Consider the following 17775-nt stretch of genomic DNA (forward strand, 5'->3'; position numbering starts at 1 on the left):
TCATCGTGCGGTAACTAGCGTGTAAAACTTGCAACCGCACCGCTGACATTCTCCACTGGAAAGATCTCCTATCCGTAAAACTTCCTGCTCAAGCGCCACGCTGTGGAAAAGGTGTCAACTGCAGGTTCAAGGCACTATCACCCGCCTTGATTGCACTACGGAAAGCTAAGCACACCACAAAACCACTTTCTGATAACGTGCATGCACATAGGGCTCCCCAGTTTTCCGGAGAGATTTCGTATCGGTTCTTTGCTTAGCTCGATGACTCCTTCTTAGATATTAAATAATTATCCACACAGTAGGGCTTTATTTGGTCCCTAGGTAAACGTTTATATAAAGAGTTATTGAATTGTGGAGTTAATTTTCAAAGGCACAGTGGGAATTTAGGCAGCCAACTCCCATTGACTTTCAGTCAGAGTTGAGCATCTGAAAATGTCCCCTTTTGGGTCTTGTAATCCCCTTAACATTTTGAATAGTATTTGTTAATCGTCTATACCTCTGTAAAAGGGGAGACGTCTTACCAAGCACGATCAGCTTCAGGTGATAAGGCATCGTGTCAAGAAAGCATAACCATCCTGTGCCGGCAGTTGAGGGAGACCACACACCCAGTAGACACCAAAGGCAAGCGTGAGAATGGAAGCAGATTCCTATTTCCCTCCTTGATGAACATTTAAAATTATGCAAACAGCCCCTAACAATGCTGGGCTGGCATTACTGCAGGGATATGGTGCAAACCCGGACTGGTTGGCTTCCACAGAACCATATTCACATGGTTCCCCGCCCCCTCCCACAGACTATTTAGACGGGTTTTAGACTACTGCAGCATCTGTTGTGGCTTTTCCTCAACGCAGATCTCTTCGGGATTGTTTATAAAGTCAAGAATGGTAGTAAGGGACTAACTTGCAAGATCTTCACTAACCATTTCAGGGTTACATTTAACGAGGACGTGACTATACAATAAAATGAAATCTGATCTTTTACCTTTCTTTCATCTCTGGGTAGTTCAAAGACACTATATTTCAGCTAACTAGAGTGGCAAGCAAGCTGAGACTGAGGCAAATCTATAAAGAGTAGGGCATGCCACAGCTAGATGTGTGTTTTAAGAGCCACGAGATTACCAAAAATGGGGGGGGGGGTTGAGAAAACCTGGATTTGTGCTGGAAATGGCCCACCTTGATTATCATACACATTGTAAAGAGAGTGGTCATTTTGGATGGGCTATTACCAGCAGGAGAGTGAGTTGGGGGGTGGGGGGCGCGGAGGGTGAGAAAACCTGGATTTGTGCTGGAAATGGCCCAACTTGATTATCATACACATTGTAAGGAGAGTGATCACTTTAGATAAGCTATTACCAGCAGGAGAGTGGGGTGGGAGGAGGTATTGTTTCATGGTCTCTGTGTATATAATGTCTTCTGCAGTTTCCACAGTATGCATCCGATGAAGTGAGCTGTAGCTCATGAAAGCTTATGCTCAAATAAATTGGTTAGTCTCTAAGGTGCCACAAGTACTTCTTTTCTTTTTGCGAATACAGACTAACACCGCTGTTACTCTGAAACCTGAGATTACCATTGGCACTCCCCTTCCCAGTAAATTAAACAATTCCTAAATGTGCCTCTTTCAACAAACACTGAGTGACCATGTAAATCCGGCTACACAAGAGCAGTTGCTTCATGATGTTTAATACATTACAATAACATTGGGAACACGCGTTGCTCATTTCCACTCGAATTGGAGGGCTTTCTGCGGCAGCCAGTGTTCACACACGTGGGCGGGCAGGTAGGTGCTTTGATTTTTGTTCTTTTAGTTGTATCTGCATCGTTCTTTCCACAGCCTGAGGGCAGGAGGGGAGATTAGGGTTGGAAGAACTAGACTGTAAAGCAAGCAGGAGCTTTCGGCTTGCTGATGAACTCCCAGCTCCCCCTACTTCAGTTGCAGGCACTGTGAGGTGCCCCCTACGGCCGGGGGGGACTCTGCGGATGAAATCCTGGCCCCAGCAACAGTCCGTGGCAAAATCCCCAGTGACTTCAGTGCGGCCAGGATGTCACCCTGCCTCCTGTAAAGATGCCCCGAGCCTGGGGCAGGGAGCTCAGCCTGTGCAGTGCCCCTCGGACTGGCACTCTCCAGCTAGCGGATGCTGCAGCAAGGCTAGTCCCCTCCAGGCTTTAGGGGAGGGATGGGGACCGCAGCTCTCCATAATCCCCCCGCCCCCAAGGGCTACTCGGAAAGCTCCCGTAAAAACACGGCTCCTTCAATCCCGCATCTCACCCAAGAGCGGGGGAAGTTAGTGCAGCTGCTGCCCGAGCTCACCGCTCCAGAGAGCAGCTGTGCCCCCTCAGAGCTCGAGTTCCCCTCGCCAGGTGACCCGAACTCGTGCCCGCCGCTGTGAACGCTAGCGGGGTTAGTGCCTGAAGCATGCGGCTGCAGCTGCACACAGACCCCCCAGAGTGGGGGAGAGGAGGAGGAGCCGCCCCACAGACCTTACGAAAGTGAAGCTTTAGGCACTGACTTGCTCTTTCACCATTAGCGTAGAAGTTTGCCGAGCTGGCTATGTGGGGAGGAAAAAGGAGGAGGAGGCCGGTGTCAAGATACTCAAGACCATCATCTAAACCTTTTAACCTATGTGTCCAGTCCCAGGCCTGTCCTCTGTAGGATACTCAGATCAGGCCTTGTGGGAGCTGAGCAGAAATGGGGGTGGGAGTCCTTTGCATAGTGTACAAAAGAGTGCCCCATAGCTTTTCGCTAGAAATTCTCTCACTTTTGAAAACAGAGAAATCCATAGTGCAGAAGAGTATGGGTGATAGAATCACAGACATATAGGCCTGGAATGGACCTTGAGAAATCATCCCATCAAGCCCCCTACTCTGAGGCAGGAACAAGTAAACCTAGATCATCACTGACAGGGGTTTAGCCAACCTGCTCTTTAAAACCTCCAATGATAGGGATTCCACAACCTCCCTTGGTATCCTATTCCAGTGCTTAACCACCCTTAATAGTTGGAAAGTTTTTCCTAGTATCTAACCTAAATAACCCTTGCTACGGATAAGGCCAATTATTTTTTATCTTACCATCAGTGAGCACAGAGAACAATTGATCACTGTCCTCTCTGTAACCACCCTTAACATAGTTGAAGACTATCAGATCTGACCTCAGTCTTCTTTTCTCAAGACTGAACGTGCCTAGGTTTTTTTTTGTTTTTTTTTTTAGGCCTCTAAACCATGTATTATTTTTGTTGCTCTCTTTGGGGCTCTCTCCAATTCGCCCACATCTTTCTTAAAGTGTGGCACCCAGAACTGGACACAGTACTCCAGCTGAGGCCTCACCTGTGTGAGTAGAACAAGACAATTACCTTTTACAGATGACACTCCTGTTAATAGACCAGAGAATGACATCAGCCTTTTTTGTATCTGCATTACTTTGTTGACTTATATTCAACTTGTGATCCTCTATAACCCTCAACAGTACTGCCACCTCGCCAGTTATCCCCCAATGTGTGATTGTACATTTGATTTTTTCTTCTCAATGTAGTACTTTGCACTTGTCTTTACTGAATTTCATCTTGTTAATTTCAAACCAATTTGCCAACGTCATTTTGAATTCTAATCCTGCCCTCCAAAGTACTAGTAAGATCTCCCACCTTGGTATCATCCACAAATTTTATAAGCATACGCTGCACTCCGTTATTAAAATCCTTAATGAAAATATTCCATAGTAGTGGGCCCAGGACAGGCCCCACTACAAACAACCTTCCAGTTTGACAGAAAACCATTGACATCTACTCTTTCAGTATGTGCAAAACTGGTTGAAAGACCACACCCCCCCATAATAACTTAATCTAGACCAAATTTCCCTAGTTTGCTTATGAGGAGGTCATGTGGGACTATGCCAAAAGCCTTACCAAAAATTAAGATATATCATATCTACCCCCTCCCCCCATCAACTAAGCCATGAATTCTGTCAAAGAAGGAAATTAGGTTGGTTTGGCATGATTGGTTCTTGACAAATCCATACTGGCTACTTCTAGGTGCTTACAATTGACTAAGTAATCATTTGTTCCAGTATCTTTCCCAGTATCTGCATTGGGCTGAGTGGTCTATAATTTCCTAGATCTTCTTTGTTCCCCTTTCTAAAGATAGGTACTGTGTTTGCCCTTCTCAGTCCTCTAGGACCTCACCCATCTTTCAGGAGTTCAGAGATCATTACTAACTGTTCATAGAATCATAGAATAGAATCATAGAATATCAGGGTTGGAAGGGACCTCAGGAGGTCATCTAGTCCAACCCCCTGCTCAAAGCAGGACCGATCCCCAATTAAATCATCCCAGCCAGGGCTTTGTCAAGCCTGACCTTAGAAACTTCTAAGGAAGGAGATTCCACCACCTCCCGAGGTAACGCATTCCAGTGTTTCACCACCCTCCTAGTGAAAAAGTTTTTCCTAATATCCAATCTAAATCTCCCCCACTGCAACTTGAAACCATTACTCCTTGTTCTGTCATCTGCTACCACTGAGAACAGTCTAGAGCCATCCTCTTTGGAACCCCCTTTCAGGAAGTTGAAAGCAGCTATCAAATCCCCCCTCCTTCTTCTCTTCCGTAGACTAAACATCCCCAGTTCCCCTCAGCCTCTCCTCATAAGTCATGTGTTCCAGTCCCCTAATCATTTTTGTTGCCCTCCGCTGGACTCTTTCCAATTTTTCCACATCCTTCTTGTAGTGTGGGGCCCAAAACTGGACACAGTACTCCAGATGAGGCCTCACCAGTGTCGAATAGAGGGGAACGATCACGTCCCTCGATCTGCTGGCAATGCCCCTATGTATACATCCCAAAATGCAATTGGCCTTCTTGGCAACAAAGGCACACTGTTGACTCATATCCAGCTTCTTGTCCACTGTAACCCCTAGGTCCTTTTCTGCAGAACTGCTGCCGAGCCATTCGGTCCCTAGTCTGTAGCAGTGCATTGGATTCTTCCGTCCTAAGTGCAGGACTCTGCACTTGTCCTTGTTGAACCTCATCAGATTTCTTTTGGCCCAATCCTCCAATTTGTCTAGGTCCTTCTGTATCCTATCCCTACCCTCCAGCATATTTACCTCTCCTCCCAGTTTAGTGTCATCTGCAAACTTGCTGAGGGTGCAATCCACACCATCCTCCAGATCATTTATGAAGATATTGAACAAAACTGGCCCCAGGACCGACCCTTGGAGCACTCCACTTGATACCGGCTGCCAACTAGACATGGAGCCATTGATCACTACCCGTTGAGCCCGACAATCTAGCCAGCTTTCTATCCACCTTATAGTCCATTCATCCAGCCCATACTTCTTTAACTTGCTGGCGAGAATACTGTGGGAGACCGTGTCAAAAGCTTTGCTAAAGTCCAGGAACAACACGTCCACCGCTTTCACCTCATCCACAGAGCCAGTTACCTCATCATAGAAGGCAATTAGATTAGTGAGGCATGACTTGCCCTTGGTGAATCCATGCTGACTGTTCCTGATCACTTTCCTCTCCTCTAAGTGCTTCAGAATTGATTCCTTGGGGACCTGCTCCATGATTTTTCCAGGGACTGAGGTGAGGCTGACTGGCCTGTAGTTCCCAGGATCCTCCTTCTTCCCTTTTTTAAAGATGGGCACTACATTAGCCTTTTTCCAGTCGTCCGGGACCTCCCCCGATCGCCATGAGTTTTCAAAGATAATGGCCAATGGCTCTGCAATCACATCCGCCAACTCCTTTAGCACTCTCGGATGCAACGCATCCGGCCCCATGGACTTGTGCCACAATTGTTCCACAATTCCTTCATGGAATTCCTTAAGTATTTTAGGATGATTTCATCAGGCCTTGTAGCACTGAATACATCTAATTTATCTAAATATTCTTTAATCTATTCTTTCCTAGTTTGCCTTGCATTTCTTCCCCCTTGTTTAATATTAATGTGATGTGCCTATTAAGGACAATATAGCAATCCGAGTTTTATGAAGATACCCCCTTATTATTTATTTGGGAATTTCTGTGGATAATTATAGGTCTCTTATTATGGTATCCATATATTTGTTTGTTTGCCCCGAATAAGAAACTAATAACAGTTAACTCCAGGTTTCTGTATAGCAGATTAAATCTATTGTATTGTTAAAGCCCAGCTGTTACCTGTTCGATTCAGCAGAGAAGTCACCTCGCTTCTCCACAAACTAAAGCCACTATCCAGCAGAAAGGAGGGTAATCAGAGGGACTGGAAAAGAGTCAGGCAACAGCAGTCTGACCACACATGTTGTCTTCTGAAAGGGCCCAGTGAAGTAAAGGAAGCCACTGTGCAGCCAGTGCTGGGTGAGGCTCCTACAGATACAGCTCTGTCTAAGGGTATGTCTACACTGCAATTTGACATCTGCAGCTGCCCTGTGCCAGCTGACTCGGCCTTGTGGGACTTGGCCTGCGGGGCTGTTGAATTGCAGTGTAGACCTTCAGGTTCGGCTGGATCCTGGGCTCAGAGATCCTATGAGATGGGAGGGTCTCAGAGCTTGGGCTGCAGCCTGAGCCCAAATGCCGCCACCAGAATTAAACAATAGCCTCACGAGCCTGAGTCAGCTGACACAGGCCAGCTAACAGTTTTTCATGGCAATTTAGACATACCCTCAGAGCCCTGATCTGTGGAGTTGAGCTCCTAGCTGTAACCCCTTGCCCTTTGGCATTAGAAATAGTCCTGTTCTGAGTAGGTGTGGATGTAATGCTGAAGGGGCTTCTCCAGTTATACAACAATATAGATTGATATTCCAAGTTCCATGGATTTTTACACTTAAAGGAGAAGAGGTAACAATTGGGTATAAAAAATAACATTCCTAGGTGACTGCTCCCTGTGGGGTGGAGCATCTAGTTCACTGTTCCATACATGTGAATTTGATAACCACTCTTAAGAAACCATGGACTGGCCTTCTGTTTACACAGAAGGATACATTGACATGTAAAGAGTCTTTCCAGCCCCTTCACCTCATCTCTCCATGGCTGAGACACTGTTTTCTCTTGCTTTCTAGCTGTAATCCCTAAACACCTTCTCCTCTTGGCTACTCACCTCACTGGCCCCTATTAAATAACTCCTCAGTCTTTCATTCCCCTTTGGCCTGTTCCCCTCAAAATACAGCCATGCCCTGACCTCCTCCATCCTCTGAAGACTCTTGAGCCCCCTTGCCTCCTTTCCATTCTTCCCTTCACCTCTAACAGGAACAGGCCCTGGACAGCCATTGCCTCCAATTGTATCTTTCCAACTCAACCCTGGATCTCTTCCAGTGCAGCTTTCACATAGCCCTACTGGACTGAATGCAATCAATCTAATCTGATCTCAGAAGCTAAACTATCCTGGGCTGGACTAGTACTTGGAGGCCACCTGGGAATCCCAGCTGCTGTAGGCAACTTTCACACTCACTACTCCCAGAAATTGCTCTCACTACAATTTATATCAACCTTTTCCTGCGCAAATCTCAGAGGCCATATTCCATCCTCATCTTCTCTGCTGCTTTTCATTGTCCATTACACACTCCTTGCAACTGTGTTCTTGGTTTTCACAACTTTGTTCTGTCCTGGTTCTCACCCTGCCTCATGGATCTTTTAATGTCTATTTTAGTAGGTCCTTCTTCTCTCCCTGCATCAAGCTTGGAGGGAGCTATTGGACTCCTTCCTTGGCCTTTCCCTTCATACCCAGTCTTTGGTGATCTCAGCTCCATGAATCTCTCCATTTGCCTTTCATTATACATTCTCTTTCTCATCATAAGGTAATCAAAAGTGAGCTCATTATTCAAGTGCCAGTCCTTTTTATAGTACTAAAAGTAACTTCACTTTACACTATAAATTGATCATTCATAAACTGCTCCTGCACACTGTGCCAAAGTTTACAGCTTCTGTGTCTTTCCATTGATGGAACTGTATTATTTCTGAGAGCATGTTTTCCCATACTATGTTTTTAGTACTAATCTTACTGCTTTATAATTTTTTGCCCCATGAACTGTTTAGTCAGGTTCTACAAAAGCAACTCTCAAACCGTGATTTGTAGTCCATGCAGCCTACTCTAGTGGTCTTCAGAATGAAATGCTGAAAACCAAGCAGCAGATGATTCATCTATGGGGCAGGGAAATGCTTCATAAGAGTATATTCCTCTCCCAAAGTAGTCCTAGAAGTAAAATTGTCAAATCACTGTCCTCCATCTAATTTCTCTTCCTGCCCATTTGACTGCAATCCAGTTTTTAACATACATTGTAAAGCAATAAAATTTGTATCTTGTCTCAGGTCACTGATTTTAAGAAGTAAACAAAAGTGAAACCACCAGCAATCCCTGTGGTACTCCTTGTTAGCTCTAGTCATCCAGAAATGATTGTCCTCACTAGCATTATTCAGATAGTCTCCAAGCCAGTTCTTTATCATAGAACTTTAAACAGTCTGACTTAAAAAAAACCTCTCTCTCAATTGCTCAGCTTTCATTGTTCTTAGTTTTTGTGATGTCATAATTTCAATAGTTCTCCGGTCATCACAGAATCTTCTAGTCTAAATGGATTTTAATAATGGATGATTAAAAGACCCTCTCAAAAATTCCAGGCATTCTTTATACCTCATAAGGAAGCATAGCAAGACACAAGACTAAGTTTTTTTCTTTACTGACTGGTAGAATTACTATACAATAATTACATTTTCTGTAAAGATGTAGATCTTTGAAGTATGCTATGATATTATCAGTTTTGTAGAGTACATAATATATAGTCAATATTGCTTTACATAAGAGACTTAGTTAAGAAAATATAACATGTACAATTTTTAGTAGTGGTCTAGTTCTTTAGATTTTAAAAATTCAGTTTGGTTTAAAAGTTAGTAAGTTGTAACACTTGTAACGCTACAGAGAAAACATTGAGAAATTTGAATGAGAAGCAGCATTTTCAATTATATAAAAAGTATAACAAGATAAAGATAAAAGGAATGCTAATACTAATTATCACTTAAAGAAAAAAATGACAATGAGTTGTATGTTTTTAAATTTGTTGGGAAAAAATCATGTTATGGAAATTTGAGAAATTGCATGCGACTTTTTCTCTCTCATGCGTGATATCACCCATACAACAAGATGCCACTACTGAGTACCTTAGATTTTAGAGAAATACTGTACAAAATTGTGTTGTACTAGAGAAATAGTATGTGACCAGTAATAAAACACTGAGTAATGATGCATACACAAGAGGGTAAAATTAAAGGTTCACAATCAGTAGTAACGTCACTATTTCCTGCTTTGAGTGTTTCAATGACCTTTAATGTTCTTTTAATATAGTTTCTTGTAGGAAATATTAACAATACCAAATTAAACCTCTCTAGGTGACTAATATAACTTACAAAAATAGATGAAATCAGCTGAGTCCATAAGTTAATCTAAAGACTCTTCTTAAAGATGGGGTAAATTCTATCTACTGACATAGCTGGTAGACAGCAATCAAGTCACTCTTCTTTTCTCTGAGGGAGTTTTGCCTAAATAAGGGATGCAGGATCTAGCCCAGGGAAAGTTGTGGATAATTTACATTAGTCTTCAGGAAGATTTTGATAGATGCAACACAAAAAGCATTTAGTGTCATTATGGTTAATGCTGCTTCAGTGTTATGTTTGTGTTTCATGCCGTTAATTCCTCTTTTATTATATTAATTTGCAAGGGCTAGATTACACCTTTACTCACACGGATGAACCTTATACACTAATAGTTGCCTCCACTGACAAGAGCCACCTCTGGCATCATGAAAAGGAGTACTTGTGGCACTTTAGAGACTAACCAATTTATTTGAGCATGAGCTTTCGTGAGCTACAGCTCACTTCATCGGATGCATACCGTGGAAACTGCAGCAGACTTTATATACACACAGAGAATATGAAACAATACCTCCTCCCACCCCACTGTCCTGCTGGTAATAGCTTATCTAAAGTGATCATCAGGTTGGGCATCATGCACTTTGGCCCCACATCTCCAGAGGCCAGAGGCGCTGCCCAGACACCCCAGGGAGGCTGCATGGTGCAGGGTACCAATCCCTGCTGGCAGCGCCACCACAAACAAACACCAAGGCAGAGCACCTTGCTGCTTTTGGTAACAGCTATTCAGGAGCAACTGCTGGGTGCTGCAGGGAGGGGCTGCTGCTTTGTGACCCCCCCCCCCCCAAAAAACCTCTGTTATACCAATAAAATAAAAACCAGCAGGATCTTATTAAAGGGGATAAGACAAAATGTCACATTTATTGTGAATACAAAAAGAATCATAGTAGGCAGTCAGTTATAGCTATAACATTTCATTCAGTTTCACATTCATTCACACCTTCGTTCACACACACACACAGGTTCTGCAGCTGCTGTATAGTTACCAGTAGCTGAATACTGAATGTAGCTTGAGTTCGTGGCTTGGGTTCCTAGCTTGTGGCGGCTAACCAGCCAGGAAAGCCAGGCGCAAGGAAGAGCTGGGTCTCTGTTGGGCATGCACCGATGCCGTTCCATGTTGGCAGCAGAATGTTACCCTTCAAAGTCTTCCATCTCACCCATCCTTTTTGTAGACTTTAGTTTGAATCCAGAGAGTCTATAGGTCTTGCTGTGTCATGTTGCCTCTGGGTTCAGTGTGACTGATCACCCTTCAATTGCAGACATGACTTTCAGCCTAGGACCTGGCTTTGATGTTTCTTCAATTGTACTTTTGTTCTTTTCTTTTGAGGACTGGATATTCAGCCCTTGGGTGTTTACACTTTATTTCATCAGGACAGGCTGGGGCTGGAGGTTGATTCCGTCATCCATACATACCTCATTCACACATCTAAACTAATAAGATTACAGCAGGGTTTTGCAAAAATGAAGGTTGCAGCAAGCTTTTACAAAACGGAGTGAGCATTTTAAAATGGAGTTTGGGACAAGTTAAAATGGAGTTTGAGTTACAATATGGACAAGTGTAAGGAATGGCAAACAGTGAACAGAAGTTACAATATAGACAAGTATAACGCATGCCAAACAGTGAGCAGAAGTCACAATGTTGAAACAGTGTAAGTTTCAGTGATTTAAGCAGCAATTGGATTGAAAGTGAAACTCAATTAGCCAGTTATTGGGGTAACCGGTTTTATGAATGAATGTTGTTTCATTCATAAAACTTTGCTTATGAAGTTATATTAATAAAGTGAACAGTTAAAAACAATTTCATTGATCAGTTCTACAACTCCACCCATACTTTGGAGTCTGTCAGGGCCACACACAAAAATCCACTGATGGCCATGGTGGCCATATTTGAGAAACACAGCCCTAGAGCATAGCAAATATTCCTTACTCCATGTATATTGGGTAATTTAACATTATCAGCTTCTCACACTTATAAAGAGGTTTTTACCTTTTATTTAAAAGGTTTTACATGCTAACCGTATGTTATCAAGTCTGAAAGGAATGCACCACGAGCTGAACAAGAACAAAGACAATCACAAGAATCAATTCCTTTCCCCCCTCTTTTAAAATGGGCCCTTTCATTTCTTGTTTTATATTCTAAGAGGTGATATCTAATGTTATAGTGGGTTTGTTTTTATGCATCGGTACAACACCACAGCACTTTGGCCAAAAGCTATGAAAATAAGATTATTCTCATCTCCATAACTCCATGCATAAGAGCAATTGAAGAAGAAAAGGTTGTCCAGGAGTTGGTAACACTAAGCCAGTTTAGTGTCTCAGAAAGCAGCAGAATACTAAGTAGTCTTAGGTGGCAAGATTTTGTTTCACACTTTGATCCTCTGGAAAGGGTTGAAACAAAAGCCTCCTCTGTTATCATGGCATTATACAGACCAGTCTGTCTATGCTGCTTCAGCACAACAGGCCCCCTAAAGTGTTACCCAAACAGGGGGATCTACCTGAAACATTCCCATTCCCTCCTGGTATTAAGTAAGCTAGTTCCTGTCCTCAAGGAAGAACAAATAAAGTCAGTCACCAGCGGGGTTTGTTTAAAACATACCCTCACACCCACCCACTCCCTCCCTTTCTGGTTGACTGCAGGTTTTGGCCCTTTCCCAGTGAGGGTAGAGGGAGGTTCTGTATCTCCTCACTGGAAGCAAAAACAAAACCCAATGACCCAGTTTACCAACCCCTTTTCTTTTATCCCTGCTCCGTCAGGACCACTGGCTATTTGGCCCTGTCTGCGTAACTGGCAGCTGAGCTAAGCAGCTTCTCAGGGGAGGATAACCTGTCTTTCCCTCATGTTTCTCACCAGGATTTTAACCCTTTACTTGCCTACCTGTGTGCACATTACTTATACCCTAATACACATCTAAGTAGATCTAAAATATACTCATTCCTAAAACAGAGTTGGTCAAATCTGGTCACATTCTAAAGGAAATGACATAGTTAAATAATGGGGGAAGGAGAGGAAGGGGGAAAAATCACATTCTGCCATTAATTATAGAACCTTAAAACCGCACACAGTTTTTCATCTAAGGCTGCATGTTGTTTTAGGATGAATGCCTTTAAATTTGAAATAAGTAAGACTTATTGCAAGGATTTGGCTCAGAAGAGCCATAATGGTATCCTGTGGGGTTATTTAAATGTCAATAACCTTTTCTAATTCAGGCTATAGAAATTAAACAGCCCCTTGTGCAATCAAGAAGCTACTAATTTAAATTTCTATGACTGTAGACAAAAGTATAATGAAGAAAACTTTCAGTAAAATTAATGCAATCAGAAAATTATAACTCTTTGCATTAAACCGAATTTTTAATAAAAACACGTAATAGGTGATTATTAAATGCATATAGCATACTTTCTTGATATTTTAATACATTATGTCTACCATAAATATTTAAGTTGAAATCATGACACTTTTGCTTAGTTTCTGAAAAATAATTATCCTATGGAACACATGTACAAATATTTTCAGTAAGTCACCAGTGCTGTAATGAACTGGCTAGTCTGTATGTGTACTATTGCCCTCTACTGGATGAAATCAGAACTGTGCCATACAGTGGCATAGGACATATCCTATTATTCATTACAGTGGAATCTTTTGTAGCTCGAATGGAAGGGGCACATAGAATACAAAGGAAGGGTGGTTTATGATTTACTGCAAAATGGCAACCATAAAGCTGTCGGTGGTGACAAATTCATTACAATATTTGGAAAGCAGTAGTCTTTCCATACAAGTAGCCTTAATGGACAGCAGAATCCATCCAATAGAGCAGGGGTGGCCAAACTGTGGCTCGCAAGCCACATGTGGCTCTTTTACCATTAAAGTGTGGCTCGCAGAGCTCCCCATGCTTCCTCATTCTTCATCTACTAGACTGGGGGGGCGGGGAGAGCTCAGGACCTCTGCCTTGCAGCATGGTGGTAGGGTAGGGGCTTCTGACCAGCATGGAAGGGGTCTCAGGGTTTCTGCCCAGCGGGGAGGGGGTCCTGGGGCTTCAGCCCTGCGGGGTGCATCTGCCAGGGATCAGAGCTTCAGCAGGAGCGAGGCTGAAGCCCCAAGCACTGTTGAGGGGCTGAAGCCCTAACCTCCAGCTCCCAGCAGGTGTGCCCTTGCTCTCAAACTTCTCAAGATTGTTGGATGTGGCTGATAGCCAGTAATTTTGGCAATAGAGTCTGAATTGGCTGAAAAAAATATGGGCTCTGCATAAGTCAGAGTAAGAAAATACAGACACATTTTTACCCCTCCTACAATGCGGGGAAATATAGAATAAAAAAACCTCACCAAAATTGCAACAGTAATTCCAACATAAAGCAATAAAGGACCTTATCTCTAAACAGTGATACATTCAGTATCCACATCTGGCTTGCAGACCCTTCCCTCCCTGCCAGTTCCCACTCCTCTCCCACAAGGTTCCTGTTTTAATTGGCTTCCTGTGTCTCATGTGAGTACCTGTTTGTCAGGTTGCTACACCCATGCCTGAATCAGAACTTTATTACCTTTTCCCCCCTTAAGATATAGACTCCTGGCATCTCTTCTAGTAATGCAAGTGGGCATCTCCCTTGGTGGCCTGAAGTTGTTTTAAAAATTAGTGACTATTTTCCAACAGGTGCTCCTCTCAGTCTCATTACTTAGTATTTGAATACATACATTTGAATACAACGAGGGCTTCTTTGGAGGCCATCTGGAATGTCCATCCAGTGGGTTGCCAGGTGTCCTGTTTTCAACCAGGATACCTAGTCAAAAAGGGACCCGGCCCAGCGCAGTGAAAATGAGCAAGTGAATGAGGGTGGGTGAGAGCAAGCAATGGAGGGAGGGAGGGGGGATGGAGTGAGTGGGGTGGGACCTCGGAGAAGGGTGTTGAGTTTTGTGTGACTAGAAAGTTGGCAATAACATAATGTTATTCAGTTTATAGGAAATAAGCAAAGGTTTAGGAGTCCAGATAAGCCTTTTTGTCTGGAATTGAGGGGGTGAGATACACATATAACATCTCTTCCCCTAAAAGATCCTTGATAAATCAGCATAGAAAGCACATTGTTTTTCAAGAGTGTAAAGGAAAACAGGACACCTTCCTTTAGTGTTTCCCAGAAATTCCCATACCTTCAGGTGCATAGAAGTTCACCAGTAGGCTCTCTGAATTGCCAAGAACTCATTGTACTTGCTCTGGCCATCAGGTTTTACTCAGAATTTATTTCTCTTTATCACTTCCTCCCCATTGGGCTTAACCAGTTTGTCCTAGACTTTGAAAGCTATAATCAAAGTGATCCTCTCTGATTTGCAGGCTGTGGTCTGTTCTGACCTTTCCACAGTTCTCATCAGAATCTGTTTTTCTGCTCTCTGTGGTATATGTGGAGATCCACATCTTAGCAAAGGTCTGTTCTGCTTCTGGAGAGCAAAGGCAGGGGGTGCTCAGTTTCTTTGTCAGAAGATTTATTCTATGAACTGGCATTTTTAGTTCAACATGCAGCTATCTGACACTAGCAAACATTTCTTTGATACTGATAAAACAAGTACTAAATTGAAAGAGATAAAACACACCATATTACTAGTTTTAAAACTTCGGAGGCTAGATCCTCAGCTGGTGTAAATTGGTGTAGTTCCACTGAAGTCAATGGACCTATGCTGATTCACAGCAGCTGAGGTTCTAGCTCCCCCTTTCATTCAATGTAAGCTGAATTTAGATATGCTGAGGTGGGTTTAATTTTACAAGGACAAAACTTAAATCACTCCTGTGTTTTGTTTAAGAATCCTGCTCTCCAAGAACATGGGAGCATTTTACATGTTTCAGATTTCTTCTGCTCTACAACTATCCTCTCCTTTTCCTCCTTTAAGTAATAGTCTTTGTCCTTTAAGGACTACAAAGGAAATAAAATAAGAGCATGCATAGAACCATACATTAAACCAATCCCCAATATTGCAAACTTTTAAATAGAGTACTCAGGAAAAACTGCCAAAATTCATATGATAGCATGGTACAAGATGGATTTAATGTGCATTTTTGCTGTGATGGGGCCAATTGCATGCCTTTATGGCAAAAACACATACTAAACCAGATGTAATGTAGCAAAAATACACACAAGAGAACACCAGCTTCCCCAGGTTCTGCCTTTTGTAAACAAGAAGGGAGCAATGGGGGTGGAGGCCCCCTCCCATTGGGCAGGGTATACCTGGGCACAGGATTTTCCCAACCTGTATTTGATAGGACTTTCCCTAATCCCTGAAAAATCCTGCTCGTTGAATTCAGCCATATCCTCTCTCTGTAAACATGTTCCTTTTTTATTTTGCATTTAAGTTGCTTTCATGCCTTCATTCTCTGTCAATTTAGCCTGTTTCCTTTATTTCTATTTTTGCTTTGTTTTTTCTGTGTCTATTGAATGTCTCTTTCCCTTCCCATCCATCTCCCTATCTTCTCTCTCTCTTCTCTTCCATGGTAATTTCCTTCCCTTTCCCCCTTATATTTGCTCCTCCTGCCAGTTGGCTGCATTTGGAATAATGAGGGAACAAGCCGTCCCTGTGATTTTTCTTTGAAAAAACTAGAGCAGAATCTCTCAGACTGTTTTCCACTAGTAAGTACAAATCAAGGAGAAGGTAGGCTTGTAACACCAAATGGCAATATTTACGGAATAGCCTATTTAACAAACATCATCTCTGTTCCAAGAATGAGTAAATTCTCAGGATGGCTTAATTAACTATTAGTTTTGTTTGTTTTTTTAATTCTCCTTGTTTGTGGACATTCCGGTCGACAACTTGGCCGCCTATCTTTCTGGGGTTCCAATTTGGCAGACTAGACCATCGCCGCAATGTGGGTTTGGTGCTCACATGCCATGGGGATGAGTGCAATAGGAAAACTAAGACGGTAGAATCATCCAAGACAGATGTATATTTGTTCAGCACCATAAACTAAATGAGGTTGCATCTTCTGGCTCAGTCGTAGGCTGCTGCAGGCACACATCTGTTGTTGTTTGATATGGCTGTAAAGTTCACTCGTCTGGGCAAGTATAGAAAAAGGTTGGGAAGAATAATTTCACCGAATAACTTGATTTTTCCAAGTCTTCTGATACCAACCCGGACATGCCACCACATGTTGCTGTGCTGTGGAGTTTCTGTAGTGGGCTTTTGGTTAGCTATACTTGATAGAGTTATAACTTCCTGACTAAAAAAGTTCTCTGACAATAACGTATTAGGCTGGGGCATTTAAAACGAGAGGGCAAAATTCTAGTAAATGTACAGTAGAGACCAATGCTACATGGCAGGGAGATGGAGTGTAAATAGCCTCAGAAGGTCTTTTCTATCTCTTATTTCTAGGATAATGTGATTAATTTCCAGCTTGGTAAACCAAGCAAGGAATGAGATCAAAGGGGAAAGACATAACGGCTTTGAATTTTTACCATGTGCTACTAGAAGAAACAAACCTACTTGGCTGGTCTTATATGAGAAGGTTCTGTTGAAATCCTATCTTTGATGCGTGATCAAATATTAAATTGCATTTTATAAGAAATTATGCTTGGAAGGATCTACGCCAAAGACAACAAAAAGTGAGATTGTTACAGAAAAACTGTACTGCTAACTGCCAGACAGGCTATAAAGAATAGTAACAATGCTGGGCCATCGTTACTGGATTGGTTACATACACTAATGACTACATTCAGTTTTATAAAGTAGCCCACACAAAAGGTCACTTTTTTATAGGGTTTCCTTTGTTGTGTCCACATTAGTTTGCAAAAGCAAAATTTCACATTTATGTACAAATATCAGACACTTGTATGGCTGCCGATCTACAGGTATGCACAAATATGAGGCTAATCTGAAAATAAATAGTACAGAAGCAAATAAGTCAAAACCAGAAATTTGCCAAAACCTTACAGAGACTGCCAAATGTTTGTTTGGACAGCTTCCAGTCTGAGCACATGTCTGCTGGGGGCAACTTTGTGTGTTCTGTAAATACAAAATATATTGTATTAAATAGACTATGAAATATTATAAAGAATGAGCATATTTCATCATTAAAAGATTAGTTGTCGCTATTTATTAGCGCCACAGAAACAGCTATTGCTTGGCTACGATAAGGGCCCATGTTTTGAAGACTGCTTGCAGCACTTGATAGCCATGTGTAAATCAAGGATTTTCACATGCACCTACTGTACCCATGCATATGCAGAACTCATTACTTGTGAATGTATATATATATACAATATATATATATATATATATACAATGTATATATATATATCACATATACTCATTACTTGTGAAGTAAGTAAACAGAGCGCAAAGACATGCAAATTTGAGCTTGAGTGTCAAAGATTCTTGCATGCTTGAACAAATTTTTTAAAAATATTAAAAAAGTTTACATGACTGTTGCGCTCTC

This window comes from Lepidochelys kempii, chromosome 7, assembly GCF_965140285.1.
Source record: "Lepidochelys kempii isolate rLepKem1 chromosome 7, rLepKem1.hap1, whole genome shotgun sequence".
Classification (NCBI taxonomy): Eukaryota; Metazoa; Chordata; order Testudines; family Cheloniidae; genus Lepidochelys; species Lepidochelys kempii.